This window comes from Leptodactylus fuscus, unplaced genomic scaffold (genome assembly GCF_031893055.1).
Source record: "Leptodactylus fuscus isolate aLepFus1 unplaced genomic scaffold, aLepFus1.hap2 HAP2_SCAFFOLD_230, whole genome shotgun sequence".
In the NCBI taxonomy this organism is placed as follows: Eukaryota; Metazoa; Chordata; class Amphibia; order Anura; family Leptodactylidae; genus Leptodactylus; species Leptodactylus fuscus.
In genome coordinates this window covers 6,256-25,013 of record NW_027440253.1, presented here as the reverse complement: position 1 = coordinate 25,013, position 18,758 = coordinate 6,256, and the positions used below count along the sequence as shown (strand labels likewise).

Below are 18,758 nucleotides of genomic sequence, written 5' to 3'. Positions count from 1 at the left end.
GGCTGTACATATAGCATTATATACAGGTTATACCGGCTGTACATATAGCATTATATACAGGTTATACCGGCAGTACATATAGCATTATATACAGGTTATACCGGCTGTACATATAGCATTATATACAGGTTATACCGGCAGTACATATAGCATTATATACAGGTTATACCGGCTGTACATACAGCATTATATACAGGTTATACCGGCTGTACATATAGCATTATATACAGGTTATACCGGCTGTACATATAGCATTATATACAGGTTATACCGGCTGTACATACAGCATTATATACAGGTTATACCGGCTGTACATACAGGTTATACCGGCTGTACATACAGCATTATATACAGGTTATACCGGCTGTACATATAGCATTATATACAGGTTATACCGGCTGTACATACAGGATATACCGGCTGTACATACAGCATTATATACAGGTTATACCGGCTGTACATATAGCATTATATACAGGTTATACCGGCTGTACATACAGCATTATATACAGGTTATACCGGTTGTACATACAGCATTATATACAGGTTATACCGGCTGTACATATAGCATTATATACAGGTTATACCGGCTGTACATACAGGTTATACCGGCTGTACATACAGCATTATATACAGGTTATACCGGCTGTACATACAGCATTATATACAGGTTATACCGGCTGTACATACAGCATTATATACAGGTTATACCGGCTGTACATACAGCATTATATACAGGTTATACCGGCTGTACATACAGCATTATATACAGGTTATACCGGCAGTACATATAGCATTATATACAGGTTATACCGGCTGTACATACAGCATTATATACAGGTTATACCGGCTGTACATACAGCATTATATACAGGTTATACCGGCTGTACATATAGCATTATATACAGGTTATACCGGCTGTACATACAGGTTATACCGGCTGTACATACAGCATTATATACAGGTTATACCGGCTGTACATACAGCATTATATACAGGTTATACCGGCTGTACATACAGCATTATATACAGGTTATACCGGCAGTACATATAGCATTATATACAGGTTATACCGGCTGTACATACAGCATTATATACAGGTTATACCGGCTGTACATACAGCATTATATACAGGTTATACCGGCTTTACATACAGCATTATATACAGGTTATACCGGCTTTACATATAGCATTATATACAGGTTATACCGGCTGTACATACAGGTTATACCGGCTGTACATACAGCATTATATACAGGTTATACCGGCTGTACATACAGCATTATATACAGGTTATACCGGCTGTACATACAGCATTATATACAGGTTATACCGGCAGTACATATAGCATTATATACAGGTTATACCGGCTGTACATACAGCATTATATACAGGTTATACCGGCTGTACATACAGCATTATATACAGGTTATACCGGCTGTACATACAGCATTATATACAGGTTATACCGGCTGTACATATAGCATTATATACAGGTTATACCGGCTGTACATACAGGTTATACCGGCTGTACATACAGCATTATATACAGGTTATACCGGCTGTACATACAGGTTATACCGGCTGTACATACAGCATTATATACAGGTTATACCGGCTGTACATACAGCATTATATACAGGTTATACCGGCTGTACATATAGCATTATATACAGGTTATACCGGCTGTACATACAGCATTATATACAGGTTATACCGGCTGTACATACAGCATTATATACAGGTTATACCGAGTGTACATATAGCATTATATACAGGTTATACCGGCTGTACATATAGCATTATATACAGGTTATACCGGCTGTACATACAGGTTATACCGGCTGTACATACAGCATTATATACAGGTTATACCAGCTGTACATACAGCATTATATACAGGTTATACCGGCTGTACATATAGCATTATATACAGGTTATACCGGTTGTACACACAGGATATACCGGCTGTACACATAGCATTATATACAGGTTATACCGAGTGTACATATAGCATTATATACAGGTTATACCGGCAGTACATATAGCATTATATACAGGTTATACCGGCTGTACATACAGCATTATATACAGGTTATACCGGCTGTACATACAGCATTATATACAGGTTATACCGAGTGTACATATAGCATTATATACAGGTTATACCGGCTGTACATATAGCATTATATACAGGTTATACCGGCTGTACATACAGGTTATACCGGCTGTACATACAGCATTATATACAGGTTATACCGGCTGTACATACAGCATTATATACAGGTTATACCGGCTGTACATATAGCATTATATACAGGTTATACCGGTTGTACATACAGGATATACCGGCTGTACACATAGCATTATATACAGGTTATACCGAGTGTACATATAGCATTATATACAGGTTATACCGGCAGTACATATAGCATTATATACAGGTTATACCGGCTGTACATACAGCATTATATACAGGTTATACCGGCTGTACATACAGCATTATATACAGGTTATACCGGCAGTACATATAGCATTATATACAGGTTATACCGGCTGTACACATAGCATTATATACAGGTTATACCGGCTGTACATATAGCATTATATACAGGTTATACCGGCAGTACATATAGCATTATATACAGGTTATACCGGCTGTACATACAGCATTATATACAGGTTATACCGGCTGTACATACAGCATTATATACAGGTTATACCGAGTGTACATATAGCATTATATACAGGTTATACCGGCTGTACATATAGCATTATATACAGGTTATACCGGCTGTACATACAGGTTATACCGGCTGTACATACAGCATTATATACAGGTTATACCGGCTGTACATACAGCATTATATACAGGTTATACCGGCTGTACATATAGCATTATATACAGGTTATACCGGTTGTACATACAGGATATACCGGCTGTACACATAGCATTATATACAGGTTATACCGAGTGTACATATAGCATTATATACAGGTTATACCGGCAGTACATATAGCATTATATACAGGTTATACCGGCTGTACATACAGCATTATATACAGGTTATACCAGCTGTACATACAGCATTATATACAGGTTATACCGGCTGTACATACAGCATTATATACAGGTTATACCGAGTGTACATATAGCATTATATACAGGTTATACCGGCTGTACATATAGCATTATATACAGGTTATACCGGCTGTACATACAGGTTATACCGGCTGTACATACAGCATTATATACAGGTTATACCGGCTGTACATACAGCATTATATACAGGTTATACCGGCTGTACATATAGCATTATATACAGGTTATACCGGTTGTACATACAGGATATACCGGCTGTACACATAGCATTATATACAGGTTATACCGAGTGTACATATAGCATTATATACAGGTTATACCGGCAGTACATATAGCATTATATACAGGTTATACCGGCTGTACATACAGCATTATATACAGGTTATACCAGCTGTACATACAGCATTATATACAGGTTATACCGGCTGTACATACAGCATTATATACAGGTTATACCGAGTGTACATATAGCATTATATACAGGTTATACCGGCTGTACATATAGCATTATATACAGGTTATACCGGCTGTACATACAGGTTATACCGGCTGTACATACAGCATTATATACAGGTTATACCGGCTGTACATACAGCATTATATACAGGTTATACCGGCTGTACATATAGCATTATATACAGGTTATACCGGTTGTACATACAGGATATACCGGCTGTACACATAGCATTATATACAGGTTATACCGAGTGTACATATAGCATTATATACAGGTTATACCGGCAGTACATATAGCATTATATACAGGTTATACCGGCTGTACATACAGCATTATATACAGGTTATACCGAGTGTACATATAGCATTATATACAGGATATACCGGCTGTACACATAGCATTATATACAGGTTATACCGAGTGTACATATAGCATTATATACAGGTTATACCGGCAGTACATATAGCATTATATACAGGTTATACCGGCTGTACATACAGCATTATATACAGGTTATACCGGCTGTACATACAGCATTATATACAGGTTATACCGAGTGTACATATAGCATTATATACAGGTTATACCGGCTGTACATATAGCATTATATACAGGTTATACCGGCTGTACATACAGGTTATACCGGCTGTACATACAGCATTATATACAGGTTATACCGGCTGTACATACAGCATTATATACAGGTTATACCGGCTGTACATATAGCATTATATACAGGTTATACCGGTTGTACATACAGGATATACCGGCTGTACATATAGCATTATATACAGGTTATACCGAGTGTACATATAGCATTATATACAGGTTATACCGGCAGTACATATAGCATTATATACAGGTTATACCGGCTGTACATACAGCATTATATACAGGTTATACCGGCTGTACATATAGCATTATATACAGGTTATACCGGCTGTACATACAGGTTATACCGGCTGTACATATAGCATTATATACAGGTTATACCGGCTGTACATACAGCATTATATACAGGTTATACCGGCTGTACATACAGCATTATATACAGGTTATACCGAGTGTACATATAGCATTATATACAGGTTATACTGGCTGTACATATAGCATTTGTCACGGAGCAAAGGTATACGTCTTCCTCCGGAAGGTCTTTTGAATCAACACGGACGCAAGAGGTCAGGAGACAACAGCAATTTATTGTAATCCACAAAGTTAGTAGCCGGCGGCGGTCACATCAACCGTAATAACAATAAGTCCACAGAAGTCACAATCCAATGATAGCTTTGGCTCCTTGGTCCTGTAACTAAATCCTGGCTCTCTGCAGAGCTGTGCACAGGCCGGCTAACACATACTAACTCCAGCTACAACTATATACTAAGACTGTTACACCTATATCTGTGGGTGGGAAGGGCTGAGTCACAGATCCTTCCCCCCTCACCTATACCAAGGAGAGCAGACTCCCTGTCTACTATGGACAATGCACCATCCAACATCTTCTTGGAGACACCGATCAGATTATCTCCACCCATTGTCCTCACTAGTTAGAGGGATTTGCATACAATGTGCTAACACACTAGACCCCAATCAGCCAACTACACATTGATGTATATAACAGGTTAGAGAATACATTCCACATGAAATATATATTACACATTGCCTATAGTATAGACTCTAACCATCCCGTGACAGCATTATATACAGGTTATACCGGCTGTACATACAGCATTATATACAGGTTATACCGGCTGTACATACAGCATTATATACAGGTTATACCGGCTGTACATACAGCATTATATACAGGTTATACCGGCAGTACATATAGCATTATATACAGGTTATACCGGCTGTACATACAGCATTATATACAGGTTATACCGGCTGTACATACAGCATTATATACAGGTTATACCGGCTGTACATATAGCATTATATACAGGTTATACCGGCTGTACATACAGGTTATACCGGCTGTACATACAGCATTATATACAGGTTATACCGGCTGTACATACAGCATTATATACAGGTTATACCGGCTGTACATACAGCATTATATACAGGTTATACCGGCAGTACATATAGCATTATATACAGGTTATACCGGCTGTACATACAGCATTATATACAGGTTATACCGGCTGTACATACAGCATTATATACAGGTTATACCGGCTTTACATACAGCATTATATACAGGTTATACCGGCTTTACATATAGCATTATATACAGGTTATACCGGCTGTACATACAGGTTATACCGGCTGTACATACAGCATTATATACAGGTTATACCGGCTGTACATACAGCATTATATACAGGTTATACCGGCTGTACATACAGCATTATATACAGGTTATACCGGCTGTACATACAGCATTATATACAGGTTATACCGGCAGTACATATAGCATTATATACAGGTTATACCGGCTGTACATACAGCATTATATACAGGTTATACCGGCTGTACATACAGCATTATATACAGGTTATACCGGCTGTACATACAGCATTATATACAGGTTATACCGGCTGTACATACAGCATTATATACAGGTTATACCGGCTGTACATATAGCATTATATACAGGTTATACCGGCTGTACATACAGGTTATACCGGCTGTACATACAGCATTATATACAGGTTATACCGGCTGTACATACAGGTTATACCGGCTGTACATACAGCATTATATACAGGTTATACCGGCTGTACATACAGCATTATATACAGGTTATACCGGCTGTACATATAGCATTATATACAGGTTATACCGGTTGTACACACAGGATATACCGGCTGTACACATAGCATTATATACAGGTTATACCGAGTGTACATATAGCATTATATACAGGTTATACCGGCAGTACATATAGCATTATATACAGGTTATACCGGCTGTACATACAGCATTATATACAGGTTATACCGGCTGTACATACAGCATTATATACAGGTTATACCGAGTGTACATATAGCATTATATACAGGTTATACCGGCTGTACATATAGCATTATATACAGGTTATACCGGCTGTACATACAGGTTATACCGGCTGTACATACAGCATTATATACAGGTTATACCGACTGTACATACAGCATTATATACAGGTTATACCGGCTGTACATATAGCATTATATACAGGTTATACCGGTTGTACACACAGGATATACCGGCTGTACACATAGCATTATATACAGGTTATACCGAGTGTACATATAGCATTATATACAGGTTATACCGGCAGTACATATAGCATTATATACAGGTTATACCGGCTGTACATACAGCATTATATACAGGTTATACCGGCTGTACATACAGCATTATATACAGGTTATACCGAGTGTACATATAGCATTATATACAGGTTATACCGGCTGTACATATAGCATTATATACAGGTTATACCGGCTGTACATACAGGTTATACCGGCTGTACATACAGCATTATATACAGGTTATACCGGCTGTACATACAGCATTATATACAGGTTATACCGGCTGTACATATAGCATTATATACAGGTTATACCGGTTGTACATACAGGATATACCGGCTGTACACATAGCATTATATACAGGTTATACCGAGTGTACATATAGCATTATATACAGGTTATACCGGCAGTACATATAGCATTATATACAGGTTATACCGGCTGTACATACAGCATTATATACAGGTTATACCGGCTGTACATACAGCATTATATACAGGTTATACCGGCAGTACATATAGCATTATATACAGGTTATACCGGCTGTACACATAGCATTATATACAGGTTATACCGGCTGTACATATAGCATTATATACAGGTTATACCGGCAGTACATATAGCATTATATACAGGTTATACCGGCTGTACATACAGCATTATATACAGGTTATACCGGCTGTACATACAGCATTATATACAGGTTATACCGAGTGTACATATAGCATTATATACAGGTTATACCGGCTGTACATATAGCATTATATACAGGTTATACCGGCTGTACATACAGGTTATACCGGCTGTACATACAGCATTATATACAGGTTATACCGGCTGTACATACAGCATTATATACAGGTTATACCGGCTGTACATATAGCATTATATACAGGTTATACCGGTTGTACATACAGGATATACCGGCTGTACACATAGCATTATATACAGGTTATACCGAGTGTACATATAGCATTATATACAGGTTATACCGGCAGTACATATAGCATTATATACAGGTTATACCGGCTGTACATACAGCATTATATACAGGTTATACCGGCTGTACATACAGCATTATATACAGGTTATACCGGCTGTACATACAGCATTATATACAGGTTATACCGAGTGTACATATAGCATTATATACAGGTTATACCGGCTGTACATATAGCATTATATACAGGTTATACCGGCTGTACATACAGGTTATACCGGCTGTACATACAGCATTATATACAGGTTATACCGGCTGTACATACAGCATTATATACAGGTTATACCGGCTGTACATATAGCATTATATACAGGTTATACCGGTTGTACATACAGGATATACCGGCTGTACACATAGCATTATATACAGGTTATACCGAGTGTACATATAGCATTATATACAGGTTATACCGGCAGTACATATAGCATTATATACAGGTTATACCGGCTGTACATACAGCATTATATACAGGTTATACCGGCTGTACATACAGCATTATATACAGGTTATACCGAGTGTACATATAGCATTATATACAGGTTATACCGGCTGTACATATAGCATTATATACAGGTTATACCGGCTGTACATACAGGTTATACCGGCTGTACATACAGCATTATATACAGGTTATACCGGCTGTACATACAGCATTATATACAGGTTATACCGGCTGTACATATAGCATTATATACAGGTTATACCGGTTGTACATACAGGATATACCGGCTGTACATATAGCATTATATACAGGTTTTACCGAGTGTACATATAGCATTATATACAGGTTATACCGGCAGTACATATAGCATTATATACAGGTTATACCGGCTGTACATACAGCATTATATACAGGTTATACCGGCTGTACATATAGCATTATATACAGGTTATACCGGCTGTACATACAGGTTATACCGGCTGTACATATAGCATTATATACAGGTTATACCGGCTGTACATACAGCATTATATACAGGTTATACCGAGTGTACATATAGCATTATATACAGGTTATACTGGCTGTACATATAGCATTTGTCACGGAGCAAAGGTATACGTCTTCCTCCGGAAGGTCTTTTGAATCAACACGGACGCAAGAGGTCAGGAGACAACAGCAATTTATTGTAATCCACAAAGTTAGTAGCCGGCGGCGGTCACATCAACCGTAATAACAATAAGTCCACAGAAGTCACAATCCAATGATAGCTTTGGCTCCTTGGTCCTGTAACTAAATCCTGGCTCTCTGCAGAGCTGTGCACAGGCCGGCTAACACATACTAACTCCAGCTACAACTATATACTAAGACTGTTACACCTATATCTGTGGGTGGGAAGGGCTGAGTCACAGATCCTTCCCCCCTCACCTATACCAAGGAGAGCAGACTCCCTGTCTACTATGGACAATGCACCATCCAACATCTTCTTGGAGACACTGATCAGATTATCTCCACCCATTGTCCTCACTGGTCCTCACTAGTTAGAGGGATTTGCATACAATGTGCTAACACACTAGACCCTAATCAGCCAACTACACATTGATGTATATAACAGGTTAGAGAATACATTCCACACCAAATATATATTACACATTGCCTATAGTATAGACTCTAACCATCCCGTGACAACCCCTCCCCCTCTCAAAACATGTGCATGACACAATTGGCCTACACAGGTAAATTGGGGAATGCACATCAGTCTCTATAGCTCATATGTCTTCCTGCCGGGATAACCCATCCGCGTTCTGGTGTTGGTTCCCTCGGCGGTACTGAATGGTAAAGTTGTAGGGTTGAAGGGCTGGCATCTGGCAGAAAATCCGGTGGATCCATGTTGGCGTCTCTCTGAGCTTGGCTTCGGGTCACTGCTCCCACAAAGTGGCACTGTAGATTTCCAACATCGTTGCCTAACAGAACATCGGCCGGCAGCCCGCTCATCACACCAATTGTGCATCGTTTTGGTCCATAACCATAGTCGAGTTCCACGGTAGCTTTAGGAATACGTTTCCGAGTACCTCCTGCCAACTCGATAGAAAGGCCAGGGCCCTCCTCTAGGGCCTCGGGTCGAACTACTCGGGGGTCCGCTACCGTTAGGAAAGCTCCCGAGTCCCGGAATCCAACAACTGTTCGGCCATCCAGTAGGACCTCCTGCAAGTGCTTCCGCTGAAGGTTTGCGGGATGTGTGGCGGAAGGCTGAATCCCATAGACCCCTGGAGGTGGAACAGATGGGTCATTCATGGAGTCATCTGGAAATGGGGCCAAACTTTCTGTCCTAGGGGTGGTTCCCAGGTAGTGAATAGGCCGGGATGCCACGGTGGCCCGTGCCCCCATGTTAACAGGGCAACTAGCTTGCAAATGTCCAGGCCGCCCGCACCCAAAACATCTGCGCTCTAGCATTCTTCCAGTAGGTCGTTGTCTAGGGACAGGGTTGTTCATAGCTGGAGGCCGATGGGCTGGGGCAGGGGTAGAGGGGGAATTGTAATCCTGAGGCCGGACACGAAAGGTGGGTGGCTGGATGAAGGGTGTCTGGCGGACTGTGGTAGTTTTCCGCTCCTCTGCAAACATCCTCTTCCACTGCGGCTTGATGGTCAGGCCCTCATCTGCAAGGGAAGCAGCTTGCTCCACTGTGGCTGGGTTCCGTTCCAGCACCCACTCACGGATCTCAGCGGGGCACTGGGAAAAGAACTGTTCCTTAAGTATGACTTGGAGGATCTTATCGACTGTGACAGCCTCCTCTCCTTCTAGCCAGCGCTTGCATGCTTGCTTCAACTTGTGGGCGAACATGTGGAAGGAGCTTCCCCCATTGTAAGACAAAGAGCGGAACTGAACTCGGTAGGTCTCTGGAGTGACTGCATAATACTTCTGCACCGCTCTTTTAATGGCCTCATAGTCCCGCTGATCACTAGGGTCCATGGCTCTGAGAGCTTCCGCAGCCCCATCTCGTAGGTGCCCCACCAGATACCGGACCCAATCCTTCTCTGGGACTTCCATCAGGCGGCACTGGTGTTCGAAGTCCTGAAAATATCCATCAACATCCCCAGCCGCTTCATCAAAGGTCTTGAAGTGTTTATGGGAGACATATGGTGGTTCTCTCACTGTTGGGCTGGGGGTCGGCGTTTGATTATAATTCCTCGTAGTTATCTCAGCCATTCGCCTTTCATGCGCCATTCTTTCCTTTTCATGCGCCATTCTCTGTTCCTCCTTCTCCGTTTCCTGAGCCCTCTGTAATGCTCTACTCCTTTGCTCTGCAGTTGCTCCTAGCCCCAGCACTGCCAATTCCTCCTCATACAAAACAACCCATCTGCTCTTTTGGGTCTGTACCTGCCACTCCCGTATCTCTCCAGTCTCCTGGGGGCAGCCCTCCTCATGGTCGCTTTGCAGGGTCATCTCCTCCAGTGCCTCGATCAGTTGCTCTTTCGTTCTTCCCTGGTAACTCAGGTTTAGTTCCCGGGCCCTTACTTGTAGACTTGCCATAGTCCAGTTCCTGTATTCTGAGGTTGTGGCTCCATTAAGCGCTGGGCTGCTGTAGTCCATCTCGCTGTCCGCTGTTGATCCCACCGCTGCCAACCAGTTGTCACGGAGCAAAGGTATACGTCTTCCTCCGGATGGTCTTTTGAATCAACACGGACGCAAGAGGTCGGGAGACAACAGCAATTTATTGTAATCCACAAAGTTAGTAGCCGGCGGCGGTCACATCAACCGTAATAACAATAAGTCCACAGAAGTCACAATCCAATGATAGCTTTGGCTCCTTGGTCCTGTAACTAAATCCTGGCTCTCTGCAGAGCTGTGCACAGGCCGGCTAACACATACTAACTGCTAGCTATATACTATATACTAAGACTGTTACACCAATATCTGTGGGGGGGGAGGGCTGAGTCACAGATCCTTCCCCCCTCACCTATACCAAGGAGAGCAGACTCCCTGTCTACTATGGACAATGCACCATCCAACATCTTCTTGGAGACACCGATCAGATTATCTCCACCCATTGTCCTCACTGGTCCTCACTAGTTAGAGGGATTTGCATACAATGTGCTAACACACTAGACCCCAATCAGCCAACTACACACTGATGTATATAACAGGTTAGAGAATACATTCCACATGAAATATATATTACACATTGCCTATAGTATAGACTCTAACCATCCCGTGACAGCATTATATACAGGTTATACCGGCTGTACATACAGCATTATATACAGGTTATACCGGCTGTACATATAGCATTATATACAGGTTATACCGGCTGTACATACAGCATTATATACAGGTTATACCGGCAGTACATATAGCATTATATACAGGTTATACCGGCAGTACATACAGCATTATATACAGGATATACCGGCTGTACATACAGCATTATATACAGGTTATACCGGCTGTACATACAGCATTATATACAGGTTATACTGGCTGTACATATAGCATTATATACAGGTTATACCGGCTGTACATACAGGATATACCGGCTGTACATATAGCATTATATACAGGTTATACCGGCTGTACATATAGCATTATATACAGCTTATATATGTACCCCATGTATGGGACCTTGATGGCACTTGGCAGCAGTGTAAGTGACCGTCTGCTTCACCCCAAGTGTGAGAAGGAGCTATCGCAGGTCCTTCCTCCCAACCGCGACCAGGCTGTATAATCTACAGTCCTATGAAAAAGTTTGGGCACCCCTATTAATCTTAATCATTTTTAGTTCTAAATATTTTGGTGTTTGCAGCAGCCATTTCAGTTTGATATATCTAATAACTGATGGACACAGTAATATCTCAGGATTGAAATGAGGTTTATTGTACTAACAGAAAATGTGCAATATGCATTAAACCAAAATTTGACCGGTGCAAAAGTATGGGCACCTCAACAGAAAAGTGACATTAATATTTAGTAGATCCTCCTTTTGCAAAGATAACAGCCTCTAGTCGCTTCCTGTAGCTTTTAATCAGTTCCTGGATCCTGGATAAAGGTATTTTGGACAAACAATTCAAGTTCAGTTAAGTTAGATGGTCGCCGAGCATGGACAGCCCGCTTCCAATCATCCCACAGATGTCCAATGATATTCAGGTCTGGGGACTGGGATGGCCATTCCAGAACATTGTAATTGTTCCTCTGCATGAATGCCTGAGGATTTGGAGCTTTGGTGTTTTGGATCATTGTCTTGCTGAAATATCCATCCCCGGCGTAACTTCAACTTCGTCACTGATTCTTGAACATTATTCTCAAGAATCTGCTGATACTGAGTGGAATCCATGCGACCCTCAACTTTACCAAGATTCCCGATGCCGGCATTGGCCACACAGCCCCAAAGCATGATGGAACCTCCACCAAATCTTACAGTGGGTAGCATGTGTTTTTCTTGGAATGCTGTTTCTTTTTGGACACCATGCATAACGCCTTTTTTATAACCAAACAACTCAATCTTTGTTTCCAAAATGAAGCTGCCTTGTCCAAATGTGCTTTTTCATACCTCAGGCAACTCTATTTGTGGCGTACGTTAGGAAACGGCTTCTTTCTCATCACTCTCCCATACAGCTTCTCCTTGTGCAAAGTGCGCTGTATAGTTGACCGATGCACAGTGACACCATCTGCAGCAAGATGATGCTGCAGCTCTTTGGAGGTGTCTGTGGATTGTCCTTGACTGTTCTCACCATTCTTCTTCTGTGCCTTTCTGATATTTTTCTTGGCCTGCCACTTCTGGGCTTAACAAGAACTGTCCCTGTGCTCTTCCATTTCCTTACTATGTTCCTCACAGTGGAAACTGACAGGTTAAATCTCTGAGACAACGTTTTGTATCCTTCCCCTGAACAACTATGTTGGACAATCTTTGTTTTCAGATCATTTGAGAGCGGGCTGTCCATGCTCGGCGACCATCAAACTTAACTGAACTTGAATTGTTTTGTAGAAAGAAATGGTCCAAAATCCCTTCATCCAGGATCCAGGAACTGATTAAAAGCTACAGGAAGCGACTAGAGGCAAAAGGAGGATCTACTAAATATTAATGTCACTTTTCTGTTGAGGTGCCCATATTTTTGCACCGGTCAAATTTTGGTTTAATGCATATTGCACATTTTCTGTTAGTACAATAAACCTCATTTCAATCCTGAAATATTACTGTGTCCATCAGTTATTAGATATATCAAACTGAAATGGCTGCTGCAAACACCAAAATATTTAGAACTAAAAATGATTAAGATTAATAGGGGTTCCCAAACTTTTTCATAGGACTGTATGTACCCCATGTATGGGACCTTGATGGCACTTGGCAGCAGTGTAAGTGACCGTCTGCTTCACCCCAAGTGTGAGAAGGAGCTATCGCAGGTCCTTCCTCCCAACCGCGACCAGGCTGTATAATCTACATCAGACCAAGCGGAGACACTCCGCACAGAGAACTAATGATTATGAATGTCCTCCTTCTTTCTTCTCTGTTCCGTAGCTGCTCTGTTCCTTAGGACTCCTAGTATATCTTTCTCAGCATATGTGTGTCTACTACTTCTGTAATATTACTGTGTATTATCCTGTATCTGTATTACTATGCAGCTGAAACATACTGAAATTTCCCCACTGTGGGACTATTAAAGGATTATCTTATCTTATACCGGCTGTACATACAGCATTATATACAGGTTATACCGAGTGTACATACAGCATTATATACAGGTTATACCGGCTGTACATACAGCATTATATACAGGTTATACCGGCTGTACATATAGCATTATATACAGGTTATACCGGCTGTACATACAGCATTATATACAGGTTATACCGGCTGTACATACAGCATTATATACAGGTTATACCGAGTGTACATACAGCATTATATACAGGTTATACCGGCTGTACATACAGCATTATATACAGGTTATACCGGCTGTACATATAGCATTATATACAGGTTATACCGGCTGTACATACAGCATTATATACAGGTTATACCGGCTGTACATACAGCATTATATACAGGTTATACCGAGTGTACATACAGCATTATATACAGGTTATACCGGCTGTACATACAGCATTATATACAGGTTATACCGAGTGTACATATAGCATTATATACAGGTTATACCGGCTGTACATACAGCATTATATACAGGTTATACCGGCTGTACATACAGGATATACCGGCTGTACATACAGCATTATATACAGGTTATACCGAGTGTACATATAAAGTTATATACAGTCAGGTGTGTGTATGAGTATATATATAATACAGTCAGGTGTGTGTATGAGTATATATATAATACAGTCAGGTGTGTGTATGAGTATATATATAATACAGTCAGGTGTGTGTATGAGTATATACATAATACAGTATACAGTCAGGTGTGTGTATGAGTATAATACAGTATACAGTAAGGTGTGTGTATTGTGTATGAGTATATATATAATACAGTCAGGTGTGTGTATGAGTATATATATATATATATAATACAGTCAGGTGTGTGTGTATGAGTATATATATAATACAGTCAGGTGTGTGTATGAGTATATTTATAATACAGTCAGGTGTGTGTATGAGTATATATATAATACAGTATACAGTCAGGTGTGTGTATGAGTATATATAATACAGTCAGGTGTGTGTATGAGTATATATATAATACAGTCAGGTGTGTGTATGAGTATATATATAATACAGTATACAGTCAGGTGTGTGTATGAGGATATATATAATACAGTATACAGTCAGGTGTGTGTATGAGTATATATATATATATATAATACAGTATACAGTCAGGGTGTGTGTATGAGTATATATATATAATACAGTATACAGTCAGGTGTGTGTATGAGTATATATATAATACAGTCAGGTGTGTGTATGAGTATATATATAATACAGTCAGGTGTGTGTATGAGGATATATATAATACAGTCAGGTGTGTGTATGAGTATATATATAATACAGTATACAGTCAGGTGTGTGTATGAGTATATATATAATACAGTCAGGTGTGTGTATGAGTATATATATAATACAGTATACAGTCAGGTGTGTGTATGAGTATATATATAATACAGTCAGGTGTGTGTATGAGGATATATATAATACAGTCAGGTGTGTGTATGAGTATATATATAATACAGTATACAGTCAGGTGTGTGTATGAGTATATATATAATACAGTATACAGTCAGGTGTGTGTATGAGAGTATATATATATAATACAGTCAGGTGTGTGTATGAGGATATATATAATACAGTCAGGTGTGTGTATGAGGATATATATATATAATACAGTATACAGTCAGGTGTGTGTATGAGGATATATATATATAATACAGTATACAGTCAGGTGTGTGTATGAGGATATATATATAATACAGTATACAGTCAGGTGTGTGTTGTATGAGTATATATATAATACAGTATTACAGTCAGGTGTGTGTATGAGGATATATATATAATACAGTATACAGTCAGGTGTGTGTATGAGGATATATATATATATATATATATATATATATATATATATATATATATAATACAGTATACAGTCAGGTGTGTGTATGAGGATATATATATAATACAGTATACAGTCAGGTGTGTGTATGAGTATATATATAATACAGTATACAGTCAGGTGTGTGTATGAGTATATATAATACAGTATACAGTCAGGTGTGTGTATGAGGATATATATATAATACAGTATACAGTCAGGTGTGTGTATGAGTATATATATAATACAGTATACAGTCAGGTGTGTGTATGAGTATATATAATACAGTATACAGTCAGGTGTGTGTATGAGGATATATATATAATACAGTATACAGTCAGGTGTGTGTATGAGTATATATATAATACAGTCAGGTGTGTGTAATGAGTATATATATATAATACAGTCAGGTGTGTGTATGAGGATATATATAATACAGTATACAGTCAGGTGTGTGTATGAGGATATATATATATATATATATATATATAATACAGTATACAGTCAGGTGTGTGTATGAGTATATATATAATACAGTATACAGTCAGGTGTGTGTATGAGTATATATATATATAATACAGTATACAGTCAGGTGTGTGTATGAGTATATATATAATACAGTATACAGTCAGGTGTGTGTATGAGTATATATATATATAATACAGTATACAGTCAGGTGTGTGTATGAGGATATATATATATAATACAGTATACAGTCAGGTGTGTGTATGAGGATATATATATAATACAGTATACAGTCAGGTGTGTGTATGAGTATATATATAATACAGTTAGGGTGTGTACATATAGTATAATCTTAGTATAAATTAGGTATATAGGGGGTATATGAAGAGATACATAGTAGCTAATATGGAAATACATATATACAGATACTAGCATATCCATGTGGAACAGAGGGGGCACACACACAGATAAATATAGGGGGAGATATACATACAGACACATATACAGGGGGACATATATACAGATATACAGGGGGCACAGGCAGATATGGGGAGGGGGCACATGCATATATACAGGGGGCACATACAGACAGATATGGGGAGGGGGCACATACAGACAGATATGGGGAGGGGGCACATACAGATATGGGGAGGGGGCACATACAGACATGGGGAGGGGGCACATACAGACAGATATGGGGAGGGGGCACATACAGATATGGGGAGGGGGCACATACATACAGATATGGGGGAGGGGGCACATACATACAGATATGGGGAGGGGGCACAGACAGATATGGGGAGGGGGGTACATACAGACAGATATGGGGAGGGGGGCACATACATACAGACATGGGGAGGGGGCACAAACAGATATGGGAGAGGGGGCACATACAGACAGATATGGGGAGGGGGCACATACAGACAGATATGGGGAGGGGGCACATACAGACAGACATGGGGAGGGGCACATACATACAGATATGGGGAGGGGGCACATACATACAGATTTGGGGAGGGGGGCACATACAGACAGATATGGGGAGGGGGCACATACAGACAGATATGGGGAGGGGGCACATACAGACAGATATGGGGGGGGCACATACATACAGATATGGGGGGGGGCACATACATACACATATGGGGGGGGCACATACATACAGATTTGGGGAGGGGGCACAAACAGATATGGGGAGGGGGCACATACATACAGATATGGGGGGGGCACATACATACAGATATGGGGAGGGGGCACATACATACAGATATAGGGGGGCACACACATACAGATATGGGGAGGGGGCACATACAGATATGGGGGCACACACATACAGACAGATATGGGGAGGGGGCACATACAGACAGATATGGGGAGGGGGCACATACATACAGATATGGGGGGGGGCACATACAGACAGATATGGGGAGGGGGCACATACATACAGATATGGGGGGCACATACATATATACAGGGGGCACACAGGGTCGGATGGTCGGGTTGGGGGTCTCCTCCTCGGTTGCTCACCCCGCCGTGTGGCCGTCACCTGCTCCTCCCGCCTGCGGGCTCCATGTCCCCGGGGCCACCTCCCTCCGCTCCCCCGGGCCCGGCTCCTCATCACCGCGGTTGATATTTGGTTTCTCCCGAGAATGGTCGCTGCAGATTGGGGTGTACACCCGGATAATCGATCACCGAGACCCCCCAATTTCCAGCATCAGCTACGGAAGCCCGAGCGAGCAGAGCGGAGAGAAGAGCCCGAGCTCCCCGCCCTCCTCCTCCTCCTCCTGGTACTGCTCTTTGTCTGACTCCCCCTCCTGTGTGTGCGGGCTGGGGGCCCTCAGAGCCGGGGGCCACACCTGGTCCTGCCGCAGAGCCGGGGCCCTGGAGGGAGAGGGGAGAGACCCGGCTGCGGCCCACCCAGTGTATACCTATTATATACCCCCCCCCCCCCAGTATATACCATCACCCCCAGTATATACCATCACCCCCAGTATATACCATCACCCCCCCAGTATATACCATCAC

At 41.0% G+C, this 18,758-nt stretch overlaps 1 protein-coding gene across 1 annotated transcript in view; it reads right to left on the bottom strand.

The window, feature by feature from the left end:
* LOC142187394 (beta-1,4-galactosyltransferase 2-like) overlaps nt 1-18,300 on the bottom strand; it is a 34,859-nt gene extending 16,559 nt beyond the window's left edge. Inside the window, exon 1 of the mRNA XM_075261599.1 lies at nt 18,261-18,300. The gene's annotated coding sequence lies outside the window, so the exon portion shown is untranslated. The remainder of the gene's footprint in view (nt 1-18,260) is intronic.
* Between the last annotated feature and the right edge of the window lie 458 nt (nt 18,301-18,758).